The 17,413-nt window shown below is 42.9% G+C and overlaps 1 protein-coding gene across 2 annotated transcripts in view; it reads right to left on the bottom strand.

Annotated features, from left to right (window-relative positions):
• The window catches only part of APBA3 (amyloid beta precursor protein binding family A member 3), a 675,569-nt gene that overhangs the window by 489,167 nt on the left and 168,989 nt on the right, over nt 1-17,413 (bottom strand). The window lies entirely within an intron of this gene.

Here is a 17,413-nt window from a genome sequence, read left to right on the forward strand (position 1 = left end):
CATTCTTAGGTCAAGGTGAACTAAATGGTTCACTGCAGTAATTTCTAAATGACTATCTCATCATAAAGATTTTACACAAACTATACAACAGTGTAGAGGGGATCAGACTCCTGCATCGTTTTTAATTTTATAAATGTCAGCTTACTAAAATAAATACAACACCCTCCAAAAAAAGTTAGCCAAAATTAAACAATTAAAAACAAGACAGTAATATATTCAATCTACTTAACCTTTGGAGAAAGGTAATCTTCCTGGTAACCAAATGTACAAAGAAGCAACAACTGCAGCTAAACAGAGGAAGATCTTGCTAATCCAAGCCTGTAGCTTTAGCTGATGCCTTCTCTACAAAGCTCACAATTAAGTTGTCTTACCAACAATTACTGCCTCTTCTGGCTTTCATCATATCCTTTTTTTTTTTTTTGTCAAAATGAACTTAAATGCATTCAAACACCCTTAAGGTGAAATATGAAAGGATACTTCCACAAACTAGCAATGCAAATAAGATTACTTTCTGGGCTTTGGGTAAGGGTGAAAACCTTCACTCTCTCTGCACTCTTCCTAATGTAATCAGACAGCAGTGCATCTCAAGGAAAGTGATACAGCAGCAGCATCAAATTACTGCCAACTTACACAAACTGGCTTCAACAAACCAGAAATCACAAGGTTGTTCTACCAGCAATATGAATCCCCACTAAAACAAATCAGTAAGCTACACGTTTGCAACACGAGTCAGGCATCTGCTGACTGGTTCCACTCTGTTACCAAACACTTGTAACATTAATTCCATTCAGCTGTTGTATATATTTAAACTATACCATTGCCGTCCCAATTTATAAGCAAAAACTACTGACATTCCCTTCTCTCAAAAAGAAAAACAAAAGAAAAAAAGTGCTCACTATGTGACCTACCATGGGCAAATAAATTTACTAACTTGTGACAGCAGGCAGATATACAAGAGTATGCCACAATGAAAACTCCACAATTAAAACTGTAGGTAGTTTATTAAATCATGAATGTAAGCGCTTTTGCAGTGTTGCACACTGCTTCATCAGACAATATATCAAATGGCTCAAAGCCCTTATATATACTTATACAAAGACAATTACTCACTCATACCGGATAAAATTCCCTCCAAAACCACTAATTAAAACATTAAACCAACATGACCCCATATGTATAAAGCAGTAAACCTGGTGCGATTTGCAGATGTTCGTGATGTGAATTTCGTGTGTCAGGGGTAACTGTTGGAACGACCATTGTGCAAACAGTAGCCATTGAAGAACTCTCATGTGCAGTCTTCCCAAGGGTATCGCAATGAGGGAAGCTGCCATGAGACCCAAAACCTTCAGAACCAGTTTTGCTGGGGATTTTTTGGACAACAGGAGAAGAGATGTATGGTTTTGTAGGGAGGCTATTCTTTCTGGAGGAAGCCTTAGGATTAAGCAACGCGTATCCAATTCTGCTCCTATGAATGAGATATGCTGTGATGGCTGTAATACAGATTTTTCGAAATTTACGGAAATTCTGAGATGAACACAGAGTTGTAGTGTGTAATCCCTGGCCTGAATCAGTCGATGCTCGGTGGTGGCAGAAAGGAGCCAGTCGTCCAGATACGGAAACACCTGGAATCCCAGGCGTCTCAAGTGAGACGCTACCACTGCCATACATTTGGTGAAAACCCTGGGGGCTGAGGTCAGACCAAAGGGCAGGGCTCGAAACTGAAAGTGACTGGCTCCCAGCCGGAAGCGCAAGTGATCCCTGGACACCCTGGCCATTTTGATGTGGTAGTACGCGTCCTTTAGATCTATTGAGCACATCCAGTCGTCCTTCTGTAAGAATGGAAGGATCGATTGAAGCGTGACCATCCAGAACTTTTCTTTCTTGACGAAGGTATTGAGTTTGCTTAGGTCCAGAATTGGCCTCCAGTCCCCTGTCTTTTTTGGAACTAAAAAGAACCTTGAGTAAGTTCCGAATCCTCTTTGGTCCGCCGGGACTGGTTGGATGACTCTTTTTTTCTAGCAGCTTTGAAATTTCTATAGCTGCAGGGTCTCGCAGATGGGGCGGTACATCTGGGAGTCTTTTCTGCGGAAATGGGGGCAATAGGAAAGGAATTCTGTAACCTCTGGTAACAATGCTTTTACCCAATTGTCTGATGTAAGACTTTGCCAGGCCTGAGGGTATAAAGCTAAGCGACCCCCGACTGCCTCCAGAGCAGGACAGTCGGGCCTCCTCTCAGGAGTGCTGGAAAGGTTTCCTGGGGAGAGTATCCCTGTCACCTTGGTTTTGCGGACCCCCTCTGCCGCCAGGGCGACGTCTTCCACCTCTGCCCCCTCCTCTGCCTCTAGAGAGGTCATCACCCTGTGTGCCTGAGAAAGAGCCTTGGGGTTTTCGAAACCACATTTTTCCACCACGTTGCCCTTTGGGGTACGGTCTGGATGGGGTGGAAAAACGGACTCAGACAGCAGACAGAGTCTTTCCCTCTTGCTCACACCGGGTAAGGGTCTCCTTTACTTTTGAGCCAAAGAGAGTGGCACCGTCAAATGGGGCGTTAGTAAAGGAAGACTTGAAGGCTTCCGCAAAGGAACATAAGCGCATCCAGGATTGTCTACGAAGAACAATCGCTGAAGCCGCAGCCCTACTCGATCCTTCGGCTGCATATGAAATCAGCCTCATGGACGAGTTCACAATAGATGTAAGGGTATTGAGTTGTGCTGTAACTTTCTCCGAGACAGCAGCATCTGTAGTACCCTGGAGGGTATCTCCCAACTCTTTGATTAGATCCCTCTGTAACCATGTGAAATGGGTCAAATAGTTCAGGGATCACATGGAAAAAGCCGCTGAACTAAAAATGCGCTTCCCATACCTGTCCATAGTCCTAGAATCTCTGTTAGGTGGATGGACAGATGAGGAAGATTCAGACATCTCCTTTTTAGTGGCCGCTGCCACCACCATAGCGTCTACTGGAACTCCCTTTGTGAGATAAGCCTTGTCTTGAGAGGCAGTAATATATTTATTAGGCTTTCTAGGGACTGGCTCCACTGTGTCAGGTGTCTCCCACGCCCTTCGAGCAATCAGTTCCATCAACTCATCGAAAGGCGGAGTGACCCAGTAGGAGGAAGGGCGAGCACCGAATGCCCTCAGCAAGACTGACTCATCCTCAGAAGGGGGTAGGGCTTGCCAATCACCTCTCTGTTTTAGGATCTCCAGGATGTCAGAAAAGGAGACATCCTCTGAGGGTGATTTTGGGGACCCTTCTGACTCATCTAAGTCAGTGTCCGATATCAAGGATTCTTGTGGAGAATCCAAGTGTCTCCTCTTACACAACCTTTTCCTCGGAACTTCCTCGGGGGGGGGGCATCCGATGAAGCCTCCGAGGAAGAGGGGGCACCCTCTGGGGGCGGCTGAGACACCGGTGCTCGACGCTTTGACGTAGCCGTGGGTGCAGAGGAGGATAACAGACCCTTATGGGAAGGAGAAGCTGTTTCTGCTGAAGTGATTGTCTGAGTCAACAACACCTTCCTCATGAGGTCGAAGGCCCCCGGGTCCCGAGTCGAGGAATCCCTCGGATCCGAAGAAAGCGGAGGAATCCCCGAGATGGGAACCGAGGGCATCGACCCCAAGGACGGAGCCGAGTCGATCCGAGCTGAGGCTCCGAGAGGGAGAGTCGGAACCGAAACGTTGGTCCGACTCTCGGTCCCCGAACCAAGGATGGATCTTCGGCTCCGCGATTCCGGTAATGGGTCTGTCGGAGTCGAGGTGAACGGTGCCGACCGAGAGAAGGACGGTTCCAGCACAGAGGGCTCCACAATCATCAGATCAGCCTCTCCCGGCTCCGAAGACTGAATAGGCCTCGGAGGAGGAACAGATGGAGATAAGGGAAGGCCTTCGAGTCTCGACACCAACTGGGAGGAGACAGAGATGAGTTTGGACAAGGCCGTATTCTCCATTAATTTCTGCACCACGCGGTCTACATCGGTGTCGGAGAGGGGCCTAGAAGAACGCGTCAAAGGAATCGAAGACGGAGCCGACCTCAAGAGCACAGGAGGTGGAAGCTCCGTCACCGGTTCCAAGACTCGAGGCTCGGTAACGGACAAAAGTTCAACACTCGGCCCCGAGGTCTGTGGAACCGGTGAGCGAACCTTAAATGAAGAGCTCGGAGCCGATGACATGGGCTCCGACGTCTTCGATTCCTTCGAGGATTTAGATGTCTGGTCCGATGCATCCAGAGCCTCTTGGAATGCAGGCTTCAAAAGGCCTCTATCCATAAGTTTCCTGCGCCTATCTGTCATGACCCTTCCACTGAAAGAATGACAGATGGAGCAGTCTTCTTGCAGATGGAGAGGGCCAAGACAGTAGACGCAGGAACTATGATTGTCTGTGACAGACATTTTCTGTCCACATTGGCACCGTTTGAAGCCTGATTTAGCTTTTTCAGACATGGTAACACTAAAGTCAAATCCAAAAAGTTAAACAGTGCACAGACTTGAACAGTAATAGCCAATAATAAAGTCAAATCCAGTAATATATGTCAAATCCGGTAGTTAGTCAAATCCAGAAATTTTGTAGGATATAAAGTTTAAAGGGTGGGGTAGGCCCCGAGGGAACTAACTTAATATAAGTATATAAAAATTATATACGTACTCGAGAAAGCCCTCGACTCACTACACACACACACACACACACAACAACTTTAAAGTAAAGTAGAAGAAAAATTATCCAAAAAATATTAGATAAATGTAATCTTAGCTTTCAGGTGGTCCGAGTTCATCAAAAATGATGCGAACGTTGCAGCGGCAAACTAGATCTGGGGTAAAGGCAGAGGGGGATTGTGGGAGATAGGTTGGTCTCGAGCTTCTTCTCGATGCAGAGCTTTGCCAAGCGGCCGACACGGAGCCGAGGATTGGCTCCGAACCCAGGTGTAAGAACAAACGGCGAGATTGAACACTCTCACATTAACTTTTGTTTTCTGCAATTGTGAGTTGTCCATCTCGTCTTTATTCTACACTGATGGGTTCTGAACAGATCCTCGGTTCCGACTCGGCTGCTTACTAAAGCTCGAGGTCTCAAAACTAGCTTATGGCTCCTTCCCTATCCCATGATGCACTAGTGCCTTGCCTTCCTCAGATCTTGTTTGCTGATGTACCTATACACCTATTTATATAAATACATACATATTATATACACACACACAAATATATATATATATATATATATATATATATATATATATATATATAGATATATATATATATATACACACACACATATACATATTTCTTTATAAGCCAATAAGAGGATCAAAGCATACCAGATGTACACCAAGAACCTATCGATCCTCCAAAATGTCACAGCTGGGGGTAGGAGGGTGGAACGTAAGAATGAAGACGAGATGGACAACTCACATGGAACGTTATGGTGAGGAAGTCGCCCACTGCAATACTCAGGGCCTCTCAACAAAGGGAGTAAGATTTGGTTCCTCCTTGTTTATGTACCACATGATTGACATATTGTCTGTCTGCACTACAATTGTACCTATCAGAACAGAGTCTTGGAATGCTTGCAGTGCCATCAGCACCGCTCTCATCTCTAGTACACTGATGTGCAAAGGAGCCTCATGGTCCTGCCAAGTGTCTTGGGCTGTTCTTCCCTGATAATGCCCCCCTATCTGGGAAGCGCCTCTGGTCACTGTGGCTACTGGACTGGGAAGGGGGACAATCGACCTACCGTTACTTGGTTGGAGTGACGCCACCAACAGAGGTCTTTCTTGCAGGATTCCGTCAGTGTTATAAAGTGGAACATTGGAAGTTCTTGCATGGAGCACTGGGTTAATAGGAGCCATTGGAGGATTCTCATATGTAGTCTTGCCAAAGGAATCACAATTATTGCTGCTGCCATGGTCCCCAATACCTTTAGGACTGTCCTTGCTTGAACCTTGGTTTTGAAGAGGAGATCCCAGATTTCAAGACGAAGAGTCTGCAACCTGTCTGGTGGAAGTCTGACTCATTATTTTGGTATTGAACTCTACTTCTATAAAAAACAATATGTTGAGATGGCAATAAGGAAGACTTTTTGTAATTTACTGAAATCCCTAGCTGAGCACAGAGTTTCAGGGTAGTGTCTCTTTCCTGAATAAGTAGGTGCTTGGTGGTGGCGGTCAGAAGCCAGTCATCCAGATATGGAAACACCTGGAATCCTAGATGCCTTATGTGAGCCGTGACTACTGCCATGCATTTGGTGAACACTCTGGGGTCTGTAGTGAGGCCAGACTGGCTCCCAGCCGAAAGCATAGATGACTCCTAGATGGCCTGCCCATTTTTATGTGGTAGTACACATCCTGGAGGTCTACAGAGCACATCCAATTGTCTTTCCCTATAAAGGGAAGTACTGACTGCAATGTGACCATCCGGAACTTTGCCTTCTTCACTGACTCGTTTCATCTGTTGAGATCTAGTATGGTTCTCCAGTCCCCTGTCTTCTTTGGAACTAAAAAGAACCTTGAGTAAGTTCTTGATCTTATCTGGTCTGCGGGGACTGACTGGATGACTCTTTTTTGTAGCAACTTTTGAATTTCTAAGGTTGCTTGTTCTCTGTGACTAGGTGGAACATCCAGGATTTTCTTTATTTGTGGAGGTGGCATGAAAAAAAGGGTATTGAGTAACCTCTGGATATGATACTTTGTACCCACTTGTCTTTTGTTATTTTTAGCCAGGTTTGTGGGTAACAAAGATAAGCAACCCTCGACTGCCTCCAGAGAGGGGCAGGTGAGCCTCCTTTCAAGAGCGCTGAAAGAGCTTACTGAAGAAAGATTCTTGGTCACCCTGGTTTTGCGGCCCCCCTCTGCCGCATGGCCGGCGTCTTCCATTATTACTTCCTCCTCTGCCCGTGGAGGAAGATTCACCCTATGTGTCTTGAAAGGCACTCTGGGATTTTCGGACACACATTTTTCCTCCCTTTTGATCCTTGGGATAGGGTCCAGAAGGTGTAGAAAAATGGACTCCGATGGCAAAGAGTCTTTCCTTCTTGTTCACACCTGGTTAGCATTTCCTTGACTTTAGGCCCGAACAAGGACGAGCCATCAAATGGGGTATTAACAAAGGATGACTTAAAAGGTTCCACAAAATTACACAAGCACATCCAGGAATGTCACCTAAGGGCAATTCTGGAACCCGCTGATCTGCTCGCTCCATCTGCTGCATAAGAAACGAGCCTCATGGACAAATTAACTACTGAATTGAGGGTGGCAAGCTGTGAAAATACCTTATCTGCTACCCCTGCAGCTACTGTACCCTGGAGAGCATCTCCAACCTCTTTTAGGAGACCTCTCTGTAAACTTTGAAATGTGTAAGGTAATTCAGGGACCTAAGGGTAAAGGCCACTGAAGAAAACATGCGCTTTCTGTACCTGTCCATCGTACGCAACTCTTTATTTGGGGATGGCAGATGTGGAAGTCTCTGATAACTCCTTTTTCGTAGCTGCCACCACCACCATACCATATACAGGGACTCCTTTCGTTAAAAAGGGTTTGTCATCTGGAGAGGTAATGAATTTGTTAGGCCTCCTAGGGACAGGTTCCACTGTGTCCAGAAACTCCCACGCCTTTCAACAGACTAACAGCATAAGCTCGTCGAAAGGCGGAGACACCCAGGTGGCTGAAGGGTGAGACCCAAAAACCTTCAGGTACACTGACTCCTCATCAGAAGGGGTAAAGGGTTTCCAGCTGCCTCTCTGTTTAAAGATTTCCAAGATGTCTGCAAAAGAGACATCCTCAGAGGGCAACCATGGGGACCCTTCTGGCTATTCAAGGTTTGTATCTGATGTGAATGACTCCTCTGAGGAGTCTACACGCTTCCTCTTACATAACCTCTGCCTAGGGACCTCTTCAGGGGGGCATTCCTGTGAGGTTTCGGAAGAGAGGGGGCAGGGGGCTCACGCAATGGGGTAATCTGAGGCTTAAGGTGTCTACGCTGTTGAGGAATCGTCTGTGCAGAGATGTATACTGGTGCTTTTGGGGATGGAATGCTTGGATCCAACAGTGAGGATTGTCAGTGGGGACAGAGGTCTCCTCATACATGCGAAAGCCCCTCTCCTATGGCCCAAAGAGACTCCAGGTTCCAAGGAATCGAATATCTCTCTGGCACCATGGAGGCTGGCTCTGAAGCCGAGGTAGAAGCAGAGCTCACCAGAGCCGAAGCCCCAAGAGGCAAGTTCGGAACCAAAAAGGTTTCTGTCCGACTGTCTTCTCCGAACCAGACTGGTGAGCGACGGCTCCTAGACACCTCAGACAGCACCGAGGTAGTCAGAGCAGTCGGAACCGATGAGTCTGTAACAGGTCTCAGCTCCGACGGCTCCACCACTATGAGTTCCACACATTCCGGCTCTGAAAGCACTGCTGGGGTCAGAGGAGGAATCGAAGACAGGGGAACGGGGGTCCAGTCAGTTCCGAGATTCCAGGAGTCGGCTCCTACAAAAGTTTGGCCAGCGCCGGTGTCCTGAGCAATCTCTGCACCACGCGATCCACATCATAATCAGACAGGCTTTTGGAGGCTCGAGAGGATGGATTGGATGCTATAGATTGTGATAGAGGCGACCTGAACATCAGAGAGACCGGCTCCAAGGCAGGGGAGTGGCTCTGAACTTGTACTGCCATCAGATCCGAAACAGATGGAACCGAGGCAGGAGGTCTGTCATGGTCAGATTTTTTTTGTCACTGTCGGAGACATCCGAGGCAGTTTAGCTTGATGGCTCCGACATTCCTAAAGAGGTAGAAGACTATCTTTTGAAGGCTTTGCCATGAGTAGAAAGTGATTTAGAAGGACTTTGATCCTTTTCCATGGCTTCTGCAAAAGAAGATGTTATTAATCCCTTTAATATCGCTTTGTTTTTCCTCTCACGGAGGACCCGGGAGCTGAAGGAGTGACATATGGAGCAGGACTCCTGTAGATGAACTGCCCCCCAGGCAGTAAACACACTCTATATATCTGTCGGTAACGGACATCTTCTGAGAACATTTAGGTCATTTGTTGAAATCGGAGGGTTTCACCTCTTTCTACTGCTTATTAGACATTGCTTGCACTCAACACACACAAGCTAACCCTTTAATTTAAACGGGTGAGAAAGGCTTTATAATTCAAACAAGCCTTAAAGTTAGAGAGAAAAGGCACACACACACTTCTATAATAATACAGATAAATGGTAACGGAAAAACGAATTTACCGTAATCCAAACAACTTCTGACTACTACAAAGCTAAGCACTCAAAAACTCTGTCTAAATATAATCCTATTTACAGAAGGCACACAAGTATTAGAACTATTTAGATCCTACAAAACTAAATATCTCTGCAAACAGGATAGGGTATATAAAGGCCTAAAACACACACACACACACACACACACACACACACACACACACACACACACACACACACACACACACACGCACACAAGACAAACTTCAAGTACGCTCCCTAACAAAAAGGGCGAGTTTAAGGAAATATGACTATATATCTAACTTTCAAAGAGTAAATGTTTAAACTATAAATGCAACTATGAGAGTAGTTAAACAAGGAAAATAGATATTTCACTTAGCCAGAGCTAGTTGTATGACCCGATCTGTTTCAGCGGCAAACAAGATCTGGGGAAGGCACTAGTGCATCACGGGATAGACTTGTTTTCAGTCATGTAGCATCTTTGGCTGGGATGTGTTAATTGAAGTTTGAGACCTCGAGCTTTAGTAAGCGGCCGAGTCGGAACCGAGGCTCGGTTCTGAACCCATCAGTATAGAATGAAAACGAGATAGGACAACTTCACATCATAGAATTTCAAAAGTATGCTCAAAAGTTAAAACCAGAATACCATACTACTGGTAATACTATATAAAAGACACATGGTTTATGGTTTAAGTGAGTTTTCTTTGATGTAAATGTTAACAGTACATTTAGGTGCAGTGCAGCAACAGGAACTACAGTGTTATCAAAGTCAAAGTAAACTTTATTGTCATTTAGACCCACACTTCAGTGCAGGCTAAACAAAATTTCATTGTTTTGAGCTCTGTGTGCAGGTAATACATATAAATATAACATATATAACAAGAAAACATTTTTAACATCTGACATGACACTAGGCAAGATCACATTTTTGTATCTCTAACTATTAGCAGCACTTAGTATTGCACAGGTAGATATACTGCATAGTTGAGACTTGAGCAAAAAGATTAGAACATTTTCAGTTGCATGGAATGTAACTTGATCTACGAGTTACTGCACAAAATGTAAGAAGCTTACAATGAGCAATTGCACAGATGAGAAGACCCAACAGTGGGATGATTGCACTTAAGAAAAATGAGATTCCCTTCAGACTATGTGGCCACTGACTAGGTGAACTGTTGGCTTGCATTGCTGATCAAGTTTAGTAGTCGGATAGCTTGAGGAAAGAAGTTATTTCTGAATTTTGTTAACTGGGAAGAGCACTGATCACAAGGTGACCAGTTGCAATCTCAGCCCTGGGTGCAGTTTACAAAGAAAGAGCATTACATCACATAATTTTAAAGTACACATTGGATCACAAAATAATGATAAACTACACAGTATGTACATAGAATACAAACAGAGAATGATACAATAAATGGCACCAGTTTAGAGGACAAACACTGAAGATTATGTATATATATTATTCCTCTCATCAATAGTTAGAGTGTAAGTTTAGTCTTGAAAATATTAGTTTTTTTTTTTTTTTCCCACACTGAAAACTTCAATTAACACATCCCAGCCAAAGACGCTACATGACTGAAAACAAGTCTGCATCAGTGCTATCTTAACGCATGGGCACACTAGTCAGTTGCCCGGAGAACCCCACGAGCATAGGGGACCCATGTCAATCAATTTACATTGTGACTTGCTGTCAATAAATAAATACTACACTATACTAAATTATAAATATGTGAAGAATTATGAAAATTATAAATATTAGAAAGCGTTGTACAGTAGAATGCTGATCGCCCAAAACATCAATTATCCAAACTCTACCCCTTTCACCACTTGTACTTCAAGAAGTTGAGGGCATAGCTCTCAACTGTCCAGACTTTCACAGAATGTCTGGAGGTTTTGGGCCTTTGCGCCCCCCCCCCCCCAATAAATTCTGCCTTTTTCCAAATTTCTTGTGCTACAAAGTTGAGAGATATGGTTGAGTGTCAAGTGCATTTTACAAGGAGCTGAGAGCTTCGGGGGAAGAGAAGTTTAGTGCTGCATATGCCAAGTCTGTTTACAATGTGCAACTGTTGTTTAGCAAATTATATCACTATTGTGCTAAAGTATTTAAAAGAATTGTTAGTAGCACATCTGGTAGTATACTTGCTTTTGATGCGGAAGGCTGTGGGTTCTACTCCCACAGTATACAGATGGATTGCTAATGCCATTTTTTTTATCCAGTTCAATTATATGTTCGATTATCAGAACTATCCTAGGTCCCAGTTAGTTCTGATAATCAACTCTCTAATGTACACGGGCCATAAACTGAAATACCTTTGCTGCGCCTTTAAAATTGCATATATATTTAAGTATTGATTGCAATTTTTTTTTAACAAGTGTGGCAACTTTTGTGGTCGTACTTGTGGATCAGCCCTATTTGTAGATAGCTGTAGTAGTGGACCACTACTGTACATACAGCATTTTGAAGGCGTTTACTTTTCTCACTAACCTAAATTTTCTACAGCTGAAAATGCACAAAACTGTGTTTTAATTTTTTTTTTAATATCAGTGAGTAACCCTTTAAGCAGAAACAAAACATAGTGTTTTGAGTGGACAGCTGTAGAGGAGAAGGAGAAAATGTACAAACTTCCAAAATTAGCATACTGGTTGAACCCAGGTGCAACACCATCAGCCACTAATACTGCTCTTTCAAATATAGCATCCACATCTACATTCACTCCTGCATCCAATCAGCCAATTCCAGCAAACATTAGACACACCAATGGTATAATTACCTGCTCCTACTGCTGAGGATATTCCATAAGAGGAAATATCCAAATCTGTAACAGTAAAGGAGTCTGCAACTCAAGACACAGATTCGGGGCTATGGAACATTAACAATACTAACACAGTGAATTACTGGATTCTTAGTGGGCTGTCATCATGTCAGAATCATGACAGCAACTTTTCAAACTCACGCAGAGTGTATAAAGGAGCCGGAGGAGAGAATACTCAGAAAAGATATTTATCAAAAAACGTGTTCAAATATCAACTGCGGAATGGTGAGTGTGTAAAATGTGAATGGCTACTCTATTCACCTTCCCAATGTCTGTTGTTCAAGACAGAGTCTCCCTTTGCTATATTAGGATTCAATGACTGGAAACACAGCAATGTTATTCCAGAATATGAAATGGAGAAGAACACTAAGTGCATGACGGCATATTTGATCAGACATAAAGAAACTGAAAGTGTACATTCTTTGTTACTTGAGCAGGAGTACTGGCATAAAGTGTTGACGTGTGGTTTCTGTAATTCGCTTTCTTGCCTCTACAGGTTTGCCATTTCATGGAGAAAATCAAATTACTGGGACAGCAAAAAGTGGAAACTATTTAGGAATTCTAGAGCTGTTGAGTGAATTTGACCCTTTTTGGAAGAATATCTTAAACTGTATGGAAATTGTTGAAAGGGCAACCAGTCATACTTATCAGCAAAAATTTGTGAGGAATTTATTGAATTAATGAGACATCATGTTTTTTGTGCTAGTCTTGAAATAAAAGTCAGAGTATTACCCAATAAGCATGGATTCCAGTTCAGACATCTCTCACGCTGATCAACTGATATTTACTGTCTGGTACATTCGAGGATGTGAGCCTGTGGAGCATTTCAAGTTCATCCGCATCTTTTCTCATGGAGCAAAGAATCTGGCAGACACCGTTAAGGATTTCCTTAATGAAAACAAAATTCCACTATCAAACTGTCGTAGTCAGTCATATGATAATGCCTCAAATACATCCGAACATGGATTGCAAGCACAGATTCATCAACTGAATGAGTTGCCATCTATGACCCCTGCGCTGGACACAGCCTGAACTTGGTGGGAGTAAAAGCGGAAGAGTGTTGTCTATAGACTGTAACATTCTTTGACTTTGTTCAGCTTCTGTATTCCTTTTTCTCTGCTTCTACACATCTGGCATTATCTTTAGAAAAAGATGTTGTGGTCAAGCAACTGTCTGACATGAGATGGGTGTCACATTTTGATGCTGTTCATGCTCTGTATGGGGGTTTTGAGAAAAATAATCATGTACTGGATTCTGTATCAGCTGACACTGAACAAGAACTGAACACAAGGCTAGAGGCAGAAGGACTGAATGAGAAAATGGAGAACCTGAAAAACGATCTTTCTAAAAATTCTTTGGAATGACATTCTTGTAACAGTGAACAAAACAAGTTTAATATCCTGCAGTCAGAGAATGTGAACATACTTGTTGCCACAAATCTTTTTGAGTCTCTGTAAACATATCTTCATTAAATTAGAGACAAATTTAGTAAATATGAATTAAAAGCCAGGAGTAGGTGCTCTCTGAAAAAACAGGAATGAAAGCGAAGTGTGCGACTTACTAGATATGATGCATCAGAAGAAGAAGTACTCACTAAAAGTGATAAAGTTCAGGGTAGAAACATTCCTTTCATTTCCGGACTATCTTATCTTTGAGTTGACAAAATGCACAAAAGCTTATTCATTAACTAGGAATCTGTTTTCCTTCTTCAGTGAACTGAGGGTTTCCTCATGGTGCTCTGGCTTCCTCCCACATCCCAAAGACATGCTGTAGGTGGATTGGACACTCTAAATTGGCCCTAGGTGTGCGTGTGCCTTCTGTGGAAGGTTGGGTGCCGGGCTGACAACTTAGCACTGTAAAATCTCACTGCCAATCATGAGTGGACAGATGATCTGCTGTGGTGACCCCTAACCAGGAAAAGCCGAAAGAAGAAGAAGGAATGAACTGAAATCAATTGTTTCTCATGAGGTAAATGAAAAGTGTGAAAATCTGGCTAACGTGCATCACAAGGACCTTGATTATTTATTTATTTTATTTTATTTTACATTTGTTGACCGGGCTAGTCCAACTGGATACATGTCCATTTTCAGTGGAGGCCCGGGGAGAAAAGCTCCAGTAACGTCATACTAAATAATAATAAACACACTGTAAACATACAGAAACATCTAATGTAAAATTTGAAAATAGTTTAAAAAAAGACTAAAAAAGTAGAAAGATTTGAGAAAGGCGCTTAGATAGAGTATTACAGCATCAGATGAAGTAAAATTTAGAAAAATGACTGTATAAAAAAGTGACTAGTACAATCAAGCAAGCTGACATTTTAAATGAATGTGTTCATCTCAAGCACTTCACTGTTTTTTTTCCCAATAAACATCTTTATTAAATTATCACGTATGACATAGGCAATCTGACATTTATATAAATGAAAAACACTGACACCATTTTAGTTGCAAACATTATACATCACAGACACAACTGAAACAACTGTAGCTGCAAACATTATACATCACTTATAATATATCCAGTCATTGTCAGTTAAGCACTGTATATCTCATTCAAATCCTCATTTATTCTCTGCATATATTGTTCCCACAATTCCCATTTATTCATATATAGTTTGCTCCTTCCATTTTCTAAAGATCCTAATTCTAGTTGTTTTATCTCTGTTACTACATGCACTACTTCTAGTAATGATGGTCTACTCTTTGACTTCCATTTTCTAGTAATTGCTTTTTTTGGCAGCCATCATAACTAGACTCAGCAAGGCTTTATTATGTCCAGGCAATTCCGATTCTATATCACAGCTCAAAAAAATCTTCTTCCCAGTCAATTCGATCTGCCCACCCAGTATTTCCAAAAGAGCAGTCCTCGGGGAACCCCTAAAGTCTGCCAGCTCATTACACTCCCAAAAAATATGTTCCCAGCCACGTCTTTCTTGCCCATCACACCTCCAACATTTGTTATCCACATGAGGAAAAATTATTTGGAGTCTACTTGGGGTATAAAAATACCTATGTAAACAGTTCCAGGCAAAGATCCTAAATCTTCTAGACTTTGTTGCATATTTGGGAGATATACATGTATCCCCCATTGTCTCTTTGTGAACTGCTTATCCAAGCTCTCTTCCCAATCCTCTCTAAGCTCTTCTGATTGATTCTTATAATTATCATGTGATATTTTATATGCTCTACTAGTCATTTTAAGGGCAGCTTCTGTTTTAGATTATATTAAAAATTCTACTAGTGCTGGTCTTTCATTTCCTATTTCTTACTCTTTGCCTGTACTTTGATATCAATCCTTGATAGGGAAGGCAATCTCTAACCTGCAGTCCAAATAAATTCTTGGCCTCATCCCATTCTATCACATTTCCCTTTCTAGTTATTTGCTCCCAATACCTTGGTTCTTTTGCCAGTTTTCTCCAATAAATTCCAGCCCCCTCTTGCCTACTATCTGTATCCCTATCCACAGTCAACCCTATCGTCAGGATCTCTTTTCTCCATTCTCATGCTGGTTTAGTTTTTAAGCTCCCTGCTATTTTATGAATACAATACTCTGTATGATTTTTGTTGTTCTCCTTAAGAGTCTGCATCCAAAACCACAATCTCTCCTTATTTCTTGAGTTTCCCCCCCTGTATCACCATAATTCCTTTCTATTATGAATTATATTTTTCTGCTTGTGTATAAGAGCCTTAACCCGTGTTGCTCTAAAATACCCCTACAAATTGGGTAATCCTAGTCTGCCTTGCTCTATTGGAAGAATCAATTGCTATTCACAGCTTCTCTTCTGGTTGATAAATAATATGCCTGACCTGTATACAAGACGACTTCTTTTGGCTTTCCCAGTTAGGGGTTGCCACAGTAGATGACCTGTCCGCTCATGATTGGCAGTGGAGTTTTAAGGTGTCGAGCTGCCAGCCCGGTGCCCAACCTTACACAGAAGGCACATACACTCACTCATGCCTAGGGCCAATTTAGAGTGTCCAATCCACCTACAGCATTGTCTTTGGGATGTGGGAGGAAACCAGAGCACCTGGAGGAAACCCACGCGACCACAGGGAGGACATACAGACTCCGCACAGAAGGCACCCCAGCCAAGGATAGAACCGGAGAACCTCTTGCTGTGAGGCAGCAATGCTAACTGCTGCACCACCGCGGCCACCCACCTGTATACAAGACTAAAGGGGCTAAAAACATTTTAACCGCTTGTATCTTAGTATCCATATCCATATAACAAAGCTTCCAGTTTCTCAATTTTTATATTATCTTCTATTTAGGCTCTTCCCACATATCCTGCGCTGCTTTATCCCTCTACAACATGTTGTTGGCAAAACCATACACATTAATGAAGACCATAAACACCAGGCCTTTACCTTGGAGCATCTGCTCTGACAAAGAACCCTGTACTCTTTGCTCACCATTCTTCCAAATAAAAGAATGGGAAAATCATTCTTTTTTATTGCAAGTTCCCTTCAAGTAACCAACTAGTAACTGCCCTTCCAAATGTCTATTTTTATACCTTTACCTCTTACTACACATACCATCTTATGAAGGGGGAGACAATGACTAGATACTAAGGAGCCAGAACAATCGCAAATGCTGATGGAAGTGCCTTCTATGCTGTCTGAGCTTTCCCTCAGTAACTCAATGTGCTGCACATATAGCCACTTAGAAAACGTAATGAAGCACTCACTTACTTGTGTCTCCTGGTCTCCACTACAAGGCAATCAAAAATGAGATGCTACCCACACATTCCTACAACTACCAAAGGGGAGCAAGGTCCTGGCCAGTCATTCCTTCAGCACCACGTAAACCCTTAATGACAGAGTGCAAACTGGATGTGGGTCTCCGGCACAGCAGATGATGTCCTGCCACTGTCAGTAATATTTTACTAGCAGAAAATGTTCTCTCCCCTAAAGATGAAGTGCTTGATGAAAATATGCTTCTCTCTTTTTTGGGAGCAGGGGTGCAATATCAACCTACTATGATCCCAGTTTTCTCAAGTTGTTGTTGTGTCTTTCGGCTTTTCCCAGTTAGGGGTCGCCACAGAGGAACTACGGTCCGCTAATGATTGGCAGTCGATTTTTATGTGCTGAGTTGCCAGCCCTAACGCACAACCTTCAACGAAGGTACGCCCATTCACGCATGTCTCCACGCAGAAGACGCTCTAGCTGAGAGTCAAACCAGTCAGCATCTTACTGTGAGGAGACAACGCTACCGCAGCACCACCACCTCCCAGTTTTCTCAAGTAAAAACATTAATTTAACAGAATTTTAAACATTTGTTTCCTGGAAGTTTGGCGTAAGACAATAACCCAGACAAATACCTTGTGGTAACAGAGATGACCAGACCTCTGACAGTGTATATCACAAACTATCAAAACAAAAAATATGTTG

Source organism: Protopterus annectens, chromosome 13.part0, assembly GCF_019279795.1.
Source record: "Protopterus annectens isolate FY-2018-M chromosome 13.part0, PAN1.0, whole genome shotgun sequence".
Classification (NCBI taxonomy): Eukaryota; Metazoa; Chordata; order Ceratodontiformes; family Protopteridae; genus Protopterus; species Protopterus annectens.